This window comes from Bison bison, unplaced genomic scaffold, assembly GCF_000754665.1.
Source record: "Bison bison bison isolate TAMUID 2011002044 unplaced genomic scaffold, Bison_UMD1.0 scf7180017864298, whole genome shotgun sequence".
NCBI classification, from domain to species: Eukaryota; Metazoa; Chordata; class Mammalia; order Artiodactyla; family Bovidae; genus Bison; species Bison bison.
This window is the reverse complement of record NW_011494870.1, coordinates 613,787-630,585: the sequence shown is the minus strand read 5'-3', so window position 1 is coordinate 630,585 and position 16,799 is coordinate 613,787. Positions and strand designations below refer to the sequence as shown.

Here is a 16,799-nt window from a genome sequence, read left to right as displayed (position 1 = left end):
GTGAGTTGTAAATCTGGAATAGCTCCTGAGAAAGTTAAAAAAAATCAAATTTATAGTATCATTTAAATCTAATTTATACTGTTATTTAAATCTAATTATAAATCTAATTTATGTATTTCTAATTTATTTTTTGTGTGTGCTTTTTCTCTCTTCCCAAACTCAGTTACTAAAACACAGTTAACCCTCAGGAGAGCTGTACGGGTCAGGGATAGACCTTTTTGGTGTTTTGTTTTGTTTTTCTTTTCTTTTCTTTCCCCTTACCAATAGAAAGAAACGAGTTCATTAAAACCTACAGAGCCCACAATGTTCAGCAAAGCTCTCTTACAATTCCAATTTGTTTTGGGACTCTTGTTTTCATCTTCATCTTTATTTTGCTTTGTATCTGGCCTGTTTGGCATTATTAGCTCTTGTGAGCATGCTGATTTCCTAAGAATGAGCAGAACTTACAGGTCTGTGTACTTATGTGTCTGAGGTTCCCAAAAAGCCAAGACCTTGAGCACATCTCTTTTTTTCCCTGATCTCCAATTTTCTTAGTTGTAAAATGAAGATGCGGGACTAAGAGATCTCTAAAGTCCATCCCAGCCCTGCTATTATAGGAACAGTAATAATCCCTAATTTTGAATAGCTTGTTATGGACCAGGAATCTGTGTCTTATTTAATCTTTAGAAATTTAGCAGGTAGACACAACTGTTTTCTCCATTTTACATATAAGGCTTTGACAAGTCACTGGATATTCCCAAAGTTACTGAACTCTGGAGTCGTAGAGCTGGGATTTCAAGCCGTGATCATCTGATACAATTGCTTTTCTCCACTCTGCCTGCTGCTTCCTAAAAAGGGGAAGGTCATTAGCCACCATTTTTATTGAGGGCTTAACTCTATGGCCTGCAAACTGCTAGGCACTTTGTGCAGAGTCTTATGATATAAATATTATTAGCTTGGTTTTGTAGACAAGGAAATTGAGGCTCAGAGATAATAAACTTGTTTAAGAAACAGCCACTAGTAAATGGTAAGGAAATTTTTGAATCAAAATCTCTTAACAGAGCTTTCACTCTTAAATACCCCTGAGGGATCCTAACTTATGAAGGCTTGGTTGAGAAAGGAGGAGAAGGAATGGGAGGGACAAACTCCTCTCATCAGCTTCTGTGATTCCGGGTTGCGGCTGTCCATGAAACATCTGTCTTTCTGGATCCAAGGTGACATGCAAGGAGGCATGGATGAACAATAATGGAGCTTTGACAAGCTGTTAGGGACTGGAAGTCAGTGACCATATTCTGGATAGAATAAGTACCAAGTGCTTGAGTTTGTTTCTTGCCAGGACCACTTTGATGGCCTATGGGTTAGCTAGAGGGACCCAGCGTTTTAAAAAAACTGCACCAGAGCAGTGATTCTCAAATTATGGTCCCCAGACCAGAACCATCATCATCTCTTGGGAACTTGTTGGAAATGTAGATTCTCAGGTCCTACCCCAGATCCACTGAATCAGGAACATGGGAGAAGTGGGGCCCAGGAATCTGTTTAAACAAGCCCTTCAGGTGATTCTGATATAGACTCAGGGTTCTAAGCTGCTGCAGCAGACAGTGGGCACTTTCCTTCTGTCAGCATTGTGGCTACCTGCAAGACACGAACATGGGTAAAGGGTCAGTCTTCAAAACTGAAGTTTTGAACGTGTTGCTTTTGTCTTTTACTATTGCACACACAACATTTTATCTTTTCGAATAAATGAATGTCCTAATTGTAAAATACCTGCCACTTCTCCAAAACAAGGTCACTTGCAGTTTGGTATTAAAGTGCACATCCTTAGAGACCTGATTTAAGAGTAGGAAGATGAGTCCAGGAGGCCTGGACAGATGGGTTTATTGAATTTCTCCCATTTTACAATCTTTTTTCCCTTCATGGAAACAGCTGCCACAACTTTGGCTGTCTGAACAGTTTAGGAAAGAGAAATGAACTGCAGTCTTTTGCCCTTAAAGAAAACAGAACCAAGGAGAGAGAGGGTCAGTGGTAGCCAGTACTAGGAGACAGTGAACGCTTCTGGCTTTCTTTTGGAAGAAGCTTCACAGTCAATTGTCATTTAAGGGCTAAACTGTAACACAAAATTGAAAGGAGAGAAGAGTACTTCCTCCTCAAAGTCTCCCTCTCTAAACCCTGACCCTTGTTAAGCTACATGTTACTGATTTCTGGCAAGTTTCTTAATCCACAGTGTCCTTGGGACAGTGGCCCTTCCCTAGTAAAAGGAATGAAATGTTGGGTGTATCACCAGGAGACTAGTGTGCCAACTAGACCTCAAAACTGAACAGCCACAGCCTGCCCTCTGTGGGAACAGATGAGCTTTCCTAAGGCAGTGATCAAAGGCACAATGTATAGGCTGGAGTTCTGACCTCAGTTTGAAGGGGGGAGGTGTGGCAGACAACTATTTCTCTAGGCATCTCCATTCTTTGCCACTGGGAAGAACTGAGATTCCTAACTCCTTATTCATCATTATGGAAAGTTTTGCTTTTGTTGCAGCTTGCTTCATTCATTGTGTTCTTTGATGCTTTAATTTTTTTCCCTATTTCAAATAAATCCCCTTTGATTTCATAATCATTTGCCTTTGCTCTTGCTCTGAAATACAGCAGAATAGAGACTTTGGGCAAAATGGCCAGTGTGCTGACTAGAGCCAGCCAGTACGGAACGTCCTGAAGGCAGCTGGTGCTCCAGGCAGACTGGAGGAGAAAGGCTTCACACCCCCATAGGAACTTGCCAGAGCAAGTGCAGGAAGACTCACCTATACAACTTAACGGAGGAAATGTATAATATATCTTTTTCTCCCCCCATTTCCAAACCCGAGGGTATTTCTGAAGTTAAGAAATGTTAGTAGCTTTGAGCATGTTCTTGGGCTGGCTGTTGCTTCTGGCAGTTTTGCATGACTTTTTTCGCACTTAGAGCAGCCACCCATTCAGGAATTCAGTCTGTCTTCAGGGAAGTCTCCCTCCATGTCTGTTTAGGGAGCATACTGGGTAAGGCAAGACATCCTTTGTTCTCAGATAAACTCATTTTTCCTGAAACACCAAAATCTTGAGAATTTGAAAGCCTGTGGCAGTGTTAGATGAACTTGGTAGTTTCTACTTCACCAACTATTATTTTGGGTGGGGGTTGGCAGGGAGCAGGAATTGGGCAGTTTGGGATGGGAGTGAGTCAACAGAGCACTGACGAAGGTGTGACAGCCTGAAAGGGAGGAAATTTTCCTCAGAAAATAAAGACTGTTCATACCCTGGTTCTCAAGTGATCCATAGACTTACCAGGGAGGCAAGTATGTTGAAATCCAAGCCTAGAAAAAAAAAAAAAAAAAAAAGCCAGCCCCTTTTTCCTGTGAGAAGGAATCACTTACTGATCCTCAGGCTGCCTAGAAAAGCGCCCTTAGCCTGTTTCTTTGTTTCTTCTCTGTGAAAGGGGCAGTGAGCATTCAGGTGAGTGAAACATTGGGGTATCTGAGATGCTGCCGAAACAGTTCTCTGACTCCATATGTCATGTGATGTCACTTCCCCAGGCGCTGGGAGAGGGGAGGCTGAAGCATGCTGTGGAGAGTTGGGCTAAAGCCTGTGTTGTTTATACTGGGAGATGAGTAGATGGGGGTATGAATTTGATTTCAGTTAACTGATGGAATTCAGATGGGGAAAATGTTTGTTCCTTTATATCTCCAGCTATCATACTATATTTTCCCAGTCACCTCAATATCATAATTGATTTTACTCATCACTTTGTTTCTCTTATAAGAGAGTTTCTTGGGAGTTAAAAAGCTATGAACTGAAATGTTTGCATTGTGATTTCAAGAATTTGCTTTTTCTGTAGAAGGGCGCTGAGTCTGTTAAGCATGCCTTTGGTATATGTGTATGCTAAGAACAACAGACTTGGTGGAGTGGAAATCATTAACAGAGCTAAACTCTCTGTTTCACTCTGAATCAGTATCATGTTCTTAGGTATCTCTTCTGCACATGGATACTTTAAAATAATTTTTCTCCATTACAAAAATAATTAGAAAATACAGATAAATGAAAAGAAAAAATTCCTATCAAATAGCCTTATCATGAATATTTGTGGAATATATCCTTCTCATCTTTTTTTCTCTTGCTTTTCCTCTTTTTCTCTCTTATCAAAAACTGGAACTCAGCCTGTTTTTGAACCTGTTTTTGAGGTTCAAAAACTTGAACCTCATTGTGAATGCCTTCTTATGTTATTTGACCATCTTTTCTAGCCCTGTGTTGGTAACTATGCAGATTCCCGTTGTATGGCTTATAAATAGCTTGTGTAATCCACTGAGATTGTGGGATATTTAGACTGTTTCTAGCTGTTCACTAATACAAGCAATGCTGCAGTGAAATTCTTGAAAAACTTTTACACTCGCTCGATTGCAACTTTCAGATAAATTCCTGGAAGTGTTATTTGCTCATTCCCAAGCTTCTGTGACATCCCCCTCCAGGAGGGCTTATTTTTCTGGGATTCTGTGTTCAGTTTAGATCACTTAAATATAAGATTTCAAACAGCATTTCTCCTCTCTCATTTTGTGTGTTACTTTTCTATTTTGTATTTCATCTGGGGAAAGAGAAAAGAAATTCAAATGGACTCCTTTGTTAAGTGGGCCTATTTTTCTCAAAGCTGAAGTCTTGGCAGTGCATTCATAATATCGTTTAAAATCTCAGCTGATTGAGTCAACAGCACTTAGAGTAGGAATCCTCTATACACCCTTGGTTGGTGTCCATAAAACTCCATGAAAGACAATAATTGGGCAGAAAACAGGTTGTGACTGACAGGGTCAATCAACTCTTTCATCTGACTAAAAAAAATTAGAGGGTCACCATTCATTAATTCACCAAAGAGATTTTGAGCCCCTCCTATGAACCTTTCTGGGTGCTTGGAGCAAACCAGTGAGCAGCTCCTGTACCTGTGCAGCTGACGTGGCAGCATACAGGGGGAGGTGGTGTGCAGTAGTTTGCATAGTGTGTGAGAAGATATCAGTGTCACAAGAGCAAAATAGACGGTAGTGTAAGGAGGATGGGCCACAATGTACAGAATGAAGGAAGATGTTGGCCTCAGTGAGACGCTGACATTTGGGCCAACAAATTTGTAGGCGAGAAGGATGGAGTATGCCGACCTATACCTGGCAGGGACGTGCCATGGGCCAGGACTGCAAGGGCTGAAGAGTTGTTGCATACCCAGGCACACCAATCCAGAATGTACTCAGCCCCAGTGCCTGCCTTGCTTATGGTCATCTGGAGGACAGCCTTGAGCAGCCAGGCCCATCATGCTGGGGCAGGCCCTAGGAAGCCTATCTTTTTCATGTAGAAAAGTACAAAACATCCTCTGTGTGTACCTGCGTCAGCCGGGTAAACGAATGGAAAAGAAATTGGGCCCAGAAGGAACCAGAAGCTGTCTACAATGAATGAGAATTCTTTCCCCTCATGAGCTAAATAAAATTTAGGATGCCATGAAATTCATGAACTAGGCTTTCTGAAATGAAATATAGTCTAGTGAAATATTTAGGCTTATTGGTAACATCTAAATTGCATGAGAAAGGGTATAATCCCATTTGGAATTCAGTGGACTGTATAGGTGATTTTGAAACCCTAAACCCAAAAGAATCAGCCAGGGCATCTTTCTCAGCTCGCCCCATTTTACAGTGGGGAAACTGAGGTATAGGCAGTTGCAGGACTTGTTCCCAAGCTGGCATGAACTCACCGCTGAGTTGCTGTGAGCCGGATTCACAAGAGACCTGCGTTTCCTCCCTCTGTGGGTCTCTCCCAGGGCCTGTGTGTTTCCATTTCCATCACACTTCCTTGTTCATCAAAAGGACTGATTGATAAATACATTTCCAAATAACATCAATTATGAGATAATTTCCTCTCACCATTCCTTGAACTGATAATCGATTTCTACTCATTAATGTGCTGTGTGGCATGCTTGGAAACTATAAACAAATTACTGAACTCTATTTTCCTTGAAAGAAAATGTGCTACACACATCATGAAAACCAGATGGAGCTGGTAAAATTCATCTAACCAGGATTTTTCAAACCCAGCAACACAGCAGAACCCAAGGGGTAAAATTAAGTTCCACCTTAGTGAACTGATTAGATGAGATTGTTCTGTTCTGGTCTGATTTGTTTATAGACACAGCTCAGATCTTTCTGTTGAAGCTCACTCTGTCAAATCTGTCCCTTGAGTGGTAACATTGTAAGAATATGGTTTTGTCATCAATAAAGCCATTGTGTATAATATCTATTAGATATTGAGTGGTGGTTGTCAAGAATATAATCATCAGAGCTAGAATTTGCCATTATAATAAGTCTGTATTAGATATTACTCAAAGGCGTTATGTTCAGTAAGAGTAATCCATCTCTAGGAAGAAGAGTTTAAGAATGACTTGCCACAGAAAAATAAGCATTGTAGAATTACAGTTAAAACTGCAGTCTTTTCCTGTATCTTTTCCACATTTTTCACACGCTCCTTGTTATTACTTTTCAGACTCATCATTTTATTCATTTTAAAATATTACTCAAAATCTCTTATAAACTTCAAAATTTCTGTCTTAAATAGTTTACTTAATAGCTCTATGCTCAGTTGCTCAGTTGTGTCTGACTCTTTGCAACCCCATGGACTGTAGCCCACCAGGCTCCTCTGCATATGGAATTTTCTAGGCAAGAATTCTGGAATGGGTTGCCATTTCCTTTTCCAGGGAATCTTCACCCAAGGATAGAACCTTCAACTCCTGCATTGACAGGTGTTTTCTTTACCACTAGCGCCACCTGGGCACCCCAAATAGCACTGTGACTGACCTTAAGTTTTACTCCTCCCCACTTAATTAAAACCCTGCTGCTGCTAAGTCGCTTCAGTCGTGTCCGACTCTGTGCAACCCCATAGACGGCAGCCCACTAGGCTCCTCTGTCCCTGGGATTCTCCAGGCAAGAATACTGGAGTGGGTGCCATTGCCTTCTCCGAATTAATACCCTAGGAGAGTATTTATCATGATTTCTTTGTCAAATGATTAGAGATTAAAAGGTGGCCCTGAGAAACACAAGAAAGCCAACATACTTGGTGTGTTTTATGGCCCAGGAAGTGTGCACATGTTTTATATGCTACACCTTTAAGTCCCTCAGACACCCTGTTTTAGGGATGAAGAACCCAGCCCACAAAGATTAAACTGCCCAAGTTATATAACCTATACGGCGCAAAGGTGCATGTGGACCTCAGCCATTCTGAATTTAAAGCACATAGTTTTCCAGTCTTCTTTCTCCTTCCTTTTATGGCATTACCCTGGACCATTTTTTCCAGACTGAATATAAAAATTTTGAGTAGCATTTTTATATTTGGAGGGGCTTCTGAAAAAAAGTTTTTTTTTTTCCCTACACTGCTTTGGCATGATTCCTACCAGAGAGCCAGAACTTTATCCCTCTAATATTCCTGTGTATACTGGCAGTCAAGGTAGATACTAAACAAAAGCAGTAATTCATTCAACAAACTTATTAATCATGACATCAAATTATGAAAACTGTGCTAGGTGCTCGGGTTCAAGGGGAGAATGAGACTCTTCACTTCCGTCCTCGTGGAGCACACCATCAGGGGAGGGATGCGGTCATTCCAAGTGTGATGACCAGGTCGAATGGGGAAGCAGCTGGTGTGTGGGAGAGTTAAAAGGTAAGCTTTGAGACTTCCCTGGCAGTACGGTGGTTAAGACTCCACGCTTCTACTGCAGGGGGCATGCATTCGATCCCTGGTTGGGGAGTTAAGATCCCATACGCCATGTAGAGTGCCCCCCGCGCCCACCCCCCTGCCGAGAAAAAAGTGAGCTTTAGTCAGTGGACCAGACTGAATGCAGTGGACATTGTGGGGGTGGGGTAGGGGAATGACTCACTGACTGGAGCTAATAGAACTTGAACCTCAGGGCAATAAATAAGAATTAGGATGACGGAGGTAAGTGGTCATGGCAGAGGGACTCTGTCGTTTGCAGGGCAGTTTAAACCCATTTCCTCCTGCCCTGGCTCAGTGAAAATGTTTTATTCCTGTTAGATTGTTTGAGTAGAAAATAGGATCATAATAGTTTCGTATGAAAATTTTTTGGTTAAAGCAGAATACTTCAGTTGTATCACATCTCTCCTCAAATAACAACCTTCATTTCGGGAGCATGAACATTTATTATCCACCTGTGTTTCTTCCCACTTGGCAGAGTTCCCAATTTAAAAAAATAATACAGCAGTCTCTCAACAAATGTATAGAATCTGTGCTTGAAAATGTATTAACTTGTCAGCTATCAGTTCCACTTCCCTGAAACTTGAATCTATTTCAAGTGTCCTTTGAAAAGAACTGATGGGTTTTTACCCACTCTCGTCGTTACATCCAATGCTTGAGGAGCTGTTACTGAGGCCATGCAGTGAGTATTCAAATCTCATGAAAAACCTATAGTAATCATGACCTTCGTAATGACAGTCTCTGAAATGAAACAGGGAATGTAAACAAGTTATATGAGAGTGCAGAATATTTGAATAGCAACCCCAGTATTCTTTGGAGAGAGTTGGTCTGCAAGACAAGCATTAGACGCATTATCAGAGAATAATGTTACAGGATAATTACAGTGACCCATTCATTCATAGGACTTTCATCCTTCTTGGGAATGTCAGTATTAAAAATGGTTCATCTCAAGTGTTTCCAAGTATGGCATTTTTTGGCTAGTATATTGAAAATAAATTTAGTTGAAAGGATTTATTACATTTAATTTGTAATATAATAGACATGAAGATCTATTTTAATTGATTTTTCTTCAGTTGCTCTGTATGGAGGATTTTGGCCTTTTAAGGTTGTATTTTGTGGTTAGGAGGTAATGAATGTCAAGTGGAGGGTAGTGCTGTCGTAGAGTTTATGCTCCTGCAGTTCTCCAGTTTTTAATTGCTTTCACAGAGACCAGAGTAGAAGCCAGCTCACTGATTTATTACCGGATAACCAGGGGCAAGTCCCACTTCTTTCTTCTGTAGAATAGGCCTACTTACCTTATAGGGTTATTGGGAGGCTAGAGAGAGATAAGGATCAAATGAGCATTAAAGTTCTGTGCTTAGCATAATGCCTGGCACCCAGTAAGCAATCCCTTCATAAACCTTAGCTGAAAACAATGACTTTAGGTTAGTTCTTACTGGAGCTGTGTTTGCCTGTCCTTGTTTTAGAGTTAAAACAGCAGCAGGAGCAACTGTAATAGACATCTTTTAAAAAGTCAGCAATTAGACTTTGTGTGAATGGGGAGGGTTACAAAGAATGTGATATTTGTTTTTTCACTTTAACTATGATATAAAGTGTCTTTTAAAAGATGATGAAATAATCCTGGTGGTATGCAGATATGGCAGAAAATGCTTTGGTGGAATATGAGGGTGACTGGATTGGGGAAACTGCTGCCTGGCATGCACCTCACTTTGTGTAGGTCTCTCTCTCCATTGTCTTCCTCTTTTCAACCAAACTCTCCTTTCCCCCTGCACCCCAAAAAATAACAGCAGTGAGTTAAGTCAGCCCAATTGTCATGTGAATAGAGAGTGGCTTGGGGTTGGGTTCTTAGTTTATTAATTGACTGACCATGGCACTAGGCATGTGGGATCTTAGTTCCCTGCCCAGGGATTGAACCTGCACCCCCTGCATTGGGATCACAGAGTCATAACCACTGGTCTGCCAGGGAAATCCCAAGGTTCTTTGTTTGTGTACTTAGATGTTCAGTCGTGTCCAACTCTTTGTGACCCCATGCACTGCAGCCCGCCAGGCAGGCAAGAATACTGGAGCAGGTTGCCATGCCCTCATCCAGGGGATCTTCCCAACCCAGGGATCAAACCCAGGTCTGCTGCATTGCAGGTGGATTCTTTACCATCTGAGCCACCAGGGAAGCCCAAGAACACTAGAGTGGTTAACCTCTCCCTTTTCCAGTTTGGCTTTCCTGAATTCTGCAATGGAGCATGGTCTTTCTGTCACTCACTCTGAGAGGTTCCCATCGTCTGCATGACTGAAATGTAAAGTGATGCCTCCGCATTGTGGCTTCTGTTATTCTCCTCATTGCCAGGAAAAGGGTGATGAGCTCAGCTTCTGAGGCTCTTTATTGGCATTAAAGTTGGCTCTGATCTATGGAAGTGGGCATTTTCCAAGACATTTCCCCATTCCCAGGAGCTCCATGGAGATGTATTTGCGGGAAGCAAATCCAATCAGCAGATGGACCCGTCTGCTGAGGTGGAAGGAAGGAGGTGGAAGGAAGAGCATCTTGGAACCTGGGTCACTGTCCCAAAAGTTCATACCTTGTCCAGAAATAGGTAGAAAGTTCCCGAGAGGGTAAGTGAGACAGACTCATTTCACCTTCTTTATGGATTTACACAAGGCAGGTCAGAGCCTAATATCCTGTGTGAGGTGCCTGGTCTTTTCTCTGCTTAAGAACAAGAAGTGGTGGAAGGCTTTAGATGCGTTTGTGTAAACCACCCGTGCTCATGAAGTCTGAACATAATGCAAGAGATGTTGTGTTTCTGTCCTGAGCTTGGTCAGTGCCCTGGCACACAGCTGCTTTGGGGTATTTCGTCTCGTCTTGCCCCTGGGCCCAGGTCAGCGGCTGCCTTTCTTTGTCTTCTCCATGCAGCATTTCTTCTTGACTGGCTCCTTCCTCCTGGCCCTTCCCATCCCTTCCTTACCCTTCTGTGGAAACACCTTCTGACAAATCCCTAAATGGCATTATTTGCAGTAAAAGAAGAGCAGCTTGGTGATTTGATTCCTGCATATGCTTTCATTTGGCCGGAGGTGGGGGGTATTTTTTAACTCCTGGGAACACTGCAAATAAATGTAAAATAAACAGACATCTCTGCCTTTAGCCCTGTTAGAGAACACATGAGCATTTACTTCCTTGGGGCAAAGTCCAGCCTCAGAAAGGATGATAGATATAATAAGGTTTATTTCCTATTTGTGCCCAACCACGAGTAGGTATCAGCTGTTCTACTTTGCATATGAAAACCGATAAAGCTGTTTCTTTGTGTGGGCAAGCATCTGCTCACTGTTACTGCCATTCCATTTCTTTTCTTCAACCAGCTTCAGCTGTGTGGGGTGTTTGAGTATTGTGACATCCTCAGGGTTAGACCCCAAGGGAGGAACACAAAACCTCACCATCCTATGCTCCCTTCCAGTACGTTCTTCCTTCCATTGAGGCAAATGTGCTCCATGTTCCCTCCTCCATTGCCTTTTGTGGGCACATTCTCATAGCCTGGAATATCCTGTCACTGTCTTCTCAGCCAGGCCTTCCTTCTGCCGGATTCTACCTTGGATGTTCCTTTCGCATTAGTCCTTACCCCTGGAAGAGTGTGCCGTCAGTTTGCCCAACCTCAGGGGGCTGCTGTGTTGCTTACTGTGTGTATGGAGCCCCTCTCCTGCCTCCACGGGATGGTGTGTATGCAGAGGCTGGTGTGGTGTAACAGCAGAGGACCAGAGGTCGAACCGCCGGGAGTCCTTGGGTGTGGGACCTTGTGTGTATCTCCGTTTCACTGGGCTTCAGCATCCCCATCTGTGAAATGGAGGGTCATTTCTTCAGCACCAGACTCACAAGTGTGTGGTCGAGAACTCAGTTTGCTGAAGTGAGTTTAAATGTACCTTGTAATCTGCACCTCATGAAATACATATTTGTAGTGTGAGTTTACTAAAATCAGAAACAGCTTCTTAACCCAGTGGAGCTGTATCATATACACATTTAGCAGCTGCCAAAGTCACCTTACTTAGAAGTGCCCCCTGAAGCTAACTTTGGCTTCCATTGCCCTAGCTGTAGAAAGCGACAGCTGACATGCTAAAAAAAAAAAAAAAAAAAAAAAATCATTTTTGTCTTTAAGTGTTCAAGAATTCACTAGTAAGTTAAGGATAATTTGACAGTGATTTTAGGGATTTTCATGGGTAATTTTGACCATATATAATTTTTACTTCAAGTGCAGACTTTACAACCAAACCATAGTGTGTTTGCATTTTACTTCACGTAGTTTGCATTACTTAGCTCAGTGCTGAGTGAATGCCTGCTACTGCTGCTGCTAAGTCACTTTAGTCGTGTCTGACTCTGTGCGACCCCATGGACGGCAGCCCACCAGGCTCCCCCGTCCCTGGGATTCTCCAGGCAAGAACACTGGAGTGGGTTGCCATTTCCTTCTCCAATGCATGAAAGTGAAAAGTGAAAGAGAAGTCACTCAGTCAGTCGTGTCTGACTCTTAGTGACCCCATGGACTGCAGCCTACCAGACTCCTCCGCCCATGGGATTTTCCAGGCAAGAGTACTGGAGTGGGGTGCCACTGCCTTCTCCAGAGTGAATGCCTAGATAATACTAAATAATACTATAATAGAGTAGGAAGTTCTAAGACTTTGACAAACAAGCGATAGCATTTGTCCTTCAGGAAAGTTTGGATGTTCATGCTTCCTAGTATTTGGTTTGGAGGAACTGTTAAAACCCATTCTCTATTATCCCTGGAATAAAGTAAGCATTTAGATTCAGCCTACTTGAGATGTAATTTAGGGCACAGCAGTGTTTTGTCCAAAATTTTGGCCTCCATTCTTGTCCCTTCCCTGTACTGTAGCGATTTTTGTGAACACCCACACCCTGGGGAAAGTTGCTCCAATAATTAAAAAATCTCAAGTTGTCCTACGGGAGTACTTTTTCCTCTTATGACAGCTGGTCTCTGATAATAAAGACCCACAGGTTTCACATTTGTCCACTCAGGTAATAAAATTCTACAGTTCTGTTACAGATCAGAGGAGAGTGATATCTTTGTAGCACACTTTGGGTTACTGACACATCTTTACCACTCCATCTGGGAGCTCACCATGGAATCAGACATCAGAAGCAAAGCAAGGTGAGGGTATGGAGGGAGGAGGTCACCAAAGAACAGCTCTGGAATACTTGCCTTTGAAGAAGACATTGGGTCAGCTAATCCCTTGGCTCTTGAAGACCCCCTCTGAGGTTTCCTAAGAGATATCCCTCTACCCTTCCAATGCCCCCCAAACCCGAAAACTCTGTGCTTTAGAGAGGCAAGGAGAAATATAAGCCAGTCTAAGTGTTTTGAGATGACTTTTCTGAACAGTGTTTAACCCGTCTCCTCTGAGCAGACCACTGTTCTGGCTGCTTGTTCCTGGTTCCTGAGTGTGGTACTGGGAATGAATAGTGGTTGTGATTTGGGAAGAGGACAGTGCTGAATGAAAGGCTATCATTCTCTTCCCATGAACCCAGAAGATATGTTTTTAAACAATATTATCATAAGAAAGAAGAAACTGAATTGTCTTTTGTCAACTAATTTATAGTTTTTTTTAGCAACCATGTGTAGCCTATTAAATGTGTTGTAGGCAGAATCATAACTAAGATTTTTTTTAAAAAATTTAAATTTGAGATATATTTCTCATTTGATAAAATGTGCCTATTTCAAGGATACAGTTTGAGGTTTTACAACTGGGGTAAGGTATGTGCCGTTGGTGGATAAAAAACTAACACCTAAAAATGGCATCAAACTTTTATCTAGCATTTCAAACATACTTCTCAAACTGCTTCCTCTAACCTCATTTATATGTCACAAATGTATTTATCAATATCACATAACTAAATCATCCCCAAAGGTGACTATTTAAAAATTTTCCATTAGCTAATTAAGCTCATAGCCTTCTTGACCCAGAAGATAATTTTTTTATCCTAGTCTTAAAAACTGTCATATCAGCATATTACTTTCAAAAGTTATTGAACCAAGTGATGAAGGAAAGCAGTTATTTATCCTGTTCAGCAGTGTTTCTTATTGCAGATGTTTCAAAGATCTCAAAGTCCCCACTATCATGACCCTTCTTAGAATCTATATATACATTTAGATATATAAATTAAAAATTTCACATCTATCTGTCTAATTAGAAATTCTAAATATTTTCAGCATTTTCTGTGGCTTGAGTGTTTGGAAGAGCTTAGTGGCAAAGTGGGGAGACCCTGTGTCAGGCCTTGAGTGATGGTAAGTGTGGAGGGCTTCCAGGAAGGGGATGGTGTTGAGCATAGAGAAGGCAGTAAAGTCCTTTGAGAGGAGAGTGAGTCATGGCCCTGTTGAAGGGTATTGGTTCATAAAATTATATACTTAGGAAGTGACCAAATTAAGGAGCATTTTATAGGCTGCACAGGGAAGTTTGGATTTTATCCTAGAAGCATTTGAAAGTAGTTATGAATTTTTCAGCAAGACAGTGATATCATTAAGGTAGTATTTAAGAAGATTTAATTCCTGTTTTATTCTCTACATTTTTATGTAACAGATATGGTTGTTTACCAATTTAGCTAAGTAAATTATCCCAAGAGGGGATAATTCAAATTTGTTCTTAATCTGATTACCCTGGTTTAGCCTTTTTGACCCCAAAATTATGTTCCTATATAACTGGTCTTCTATAAATATTGTATATGTCCCTGGAATATGGTTAACATAGGCAACCATGACCTGTTAGTTTTCTCATTCTTTGTCCAGCATTTTCTCCTAGAGCACTTTTGGTTGAGGCTTGTTATTTCCACTTAAAGAAAATGGCTTAATATTGAGGAGTAGAAAATAAAATTGTCTGACTTCATTTAATCAGGTTTGTCCTACAAATTGCACAACTAAATTTCCTGTCTTAGATGTGAATTCTTTGTGGTTTTTTTCCAATCAAAATAATGGAAGAAAGAAGAGTTTACATGATTAGTTTATTTAGAAATTAAAATTTTATGTCAGTAAGCATTAACAAAGGCAGTCAGTGGGGAAATAGTTGAAAATAATATTGTTGATAATAAATATATAGACTAGGTCAATAAATACAACTTATCTCCTACTATTTAGCATTCATATTTCTTGAAGAGTTAAATTGTATATTTAAAGTTAATTTGGGGAAATGTCATCATTTAAGAAGAAACTTAATAAACTTTTCTTATTAAAAATAAGCCTATTAACTAAACTATGCTATAAATCATTAAATATCTTCTGATTCATAATTCATAAAGGTTGGTCTGTTTCAAAACGTGAAGGTTGACTTTTTATTTGAAAAACATTATTGCAGTTGGAAAAAACAGGTGACCATCAACACCAAAACCAAAAATTGGTGGAGTGTGTTATTTTGAAGTATAACCGTAGAGCTGTCCTTAGATTAAATTGGTTTGTGAAAGTCATTCAGTCTTGTCCAACTCTTTGTGACCCTGTGAACTGTGCAGACCATGGGATTCTCCAGGCCAGAATACTGGAGTGGGTAGCCTTTCCCTTCTCCAGGGGATCTTCCCAACCCAGGGATCAAACCCAGGTCTCCCACACTGCAGGTGGATTCTTTACCAGCTAAACCACCAGGAAAGCCCAGATTAAATTGGTTTAGTAATACAATTTGCTAGTATTTCTATTACTAAGTAACACACATTCATACACTATATCCTATGATACATATTTACAAAGATGAAGGTATAGTTGGCCTTCTGTAGCAGCAGTTTCTGCATTTGTGGATTCAACCAGCCATGGATCAAAAATATTTGGAAAAAAAAGAAATCCCAGAAAATTCCAGAAAGTAAAAATTGAATTCACTGCATACTGGCAACTATTTATGTAGATTTACATTGTACTTGCAACTATTTACAAAGTGTTAGGTATTTTAAGTAATCTAGAGATTATTTAAAGTATACTGAAGGAAATACATAGGTCATATGCAGATACTATGCCATTTTATATAAGGGGCTTGAGCATACCTGGATTTTGGTATCCAAGGGGGGCCTGGAACCAATCCCCAGGGATACTGAAGGAGGACTGTATTTTGTAATATATGCTGGTGCTTCTTTTACTGCATCTGTGACTAGAGATTAGAGTCTCGGTAATTCACATCTGTTGACTGCCGGTAAGCAAAATTAGCCCTGTTGAGATCTGAGAGGGCTGATATTTGTGCCTGCGAGCTGGTAGTTTGGGGACTGGTTCATATTGTAAAGCTACTTTTTGGTCCAGGTTGATTAGTGATTTGTGCCCATAGCCTACTTGAGTTCTTTCAGTGGGACTTAATGATGTTGAGATGTCTGAAAGGCTCGGTTTATTCCTGAGTGTCTTCAGACCTGTCTCCAGTCCTCCTCCATAATTTAGATGGGATTAAGCCAGTTCTCAATCACAAACAACTTTAATTCATAGAAAGGACTGCACTTTAAAATCATGATTATTTTTCTGAATCTGTGCTCTTTCGGGTGATGCTCTCACACCCAGTTATTGTCACTCTTCCTCCCATTAACAGAAGAAGGTGCCTTTGTCCTCCTGAGGGCCACACCATTGGAGATGCATTCACACCATGGGCATAAGCCCCTACCACATCCAGGACACTGTTCTGGCCCTTATTGGGGGATCCTTTATTTCTTTTGTTTATACTCAGCCTTGATCCAAAGAGCAAAATAACAGAAATTGAAAGTAGTTGAAAAATGGAAAACAGTATTTGTGATTCAAGAAACTTTGGAATCTGATGTTAGTTTCTGTGGAAGCTTCAGTTGAGAGGATACAAATGAATAGTTAAAGCAACAACAGAACTGTCATTACATGTTGAGGGGCCCAAATGGGTGGCACAGGCAGTCAATCTGAGTGTAGAGTTCCTAGAGAAATCGGATGCTCAGGCAAGAAGAGGGGGCATTTGAGCTGGGTCTTGAGATGGAGCACAGGGTGGGGCAGGGTGGCAGCTGATAAAAGTTGTTGTCTGCACAGATGAGAGATACAGAAAGGATGTTCAGAATGTACTCCATCTTACTAAAGGAGCTCTGATGTCACCTGGTATGTTCTTCGAGCTCAGTAACTACTGTTT

General features: G+C 41.1%; 1 protein-coding gene across 3 annotated transcripts in view; it reads left to right on the top strand.

The window, feature by feature from the left end:
- Positions 1-16,799, top strand: part of GNAQ (guanine nucleotide binding protein (G protein), q polypeptide) — a 252,662-nt gene that overhangs the window by 74,789 nt on the left and 161,074 nt on the right. The gene's annotated exons all lie outside the window — the stretch shown is intronic.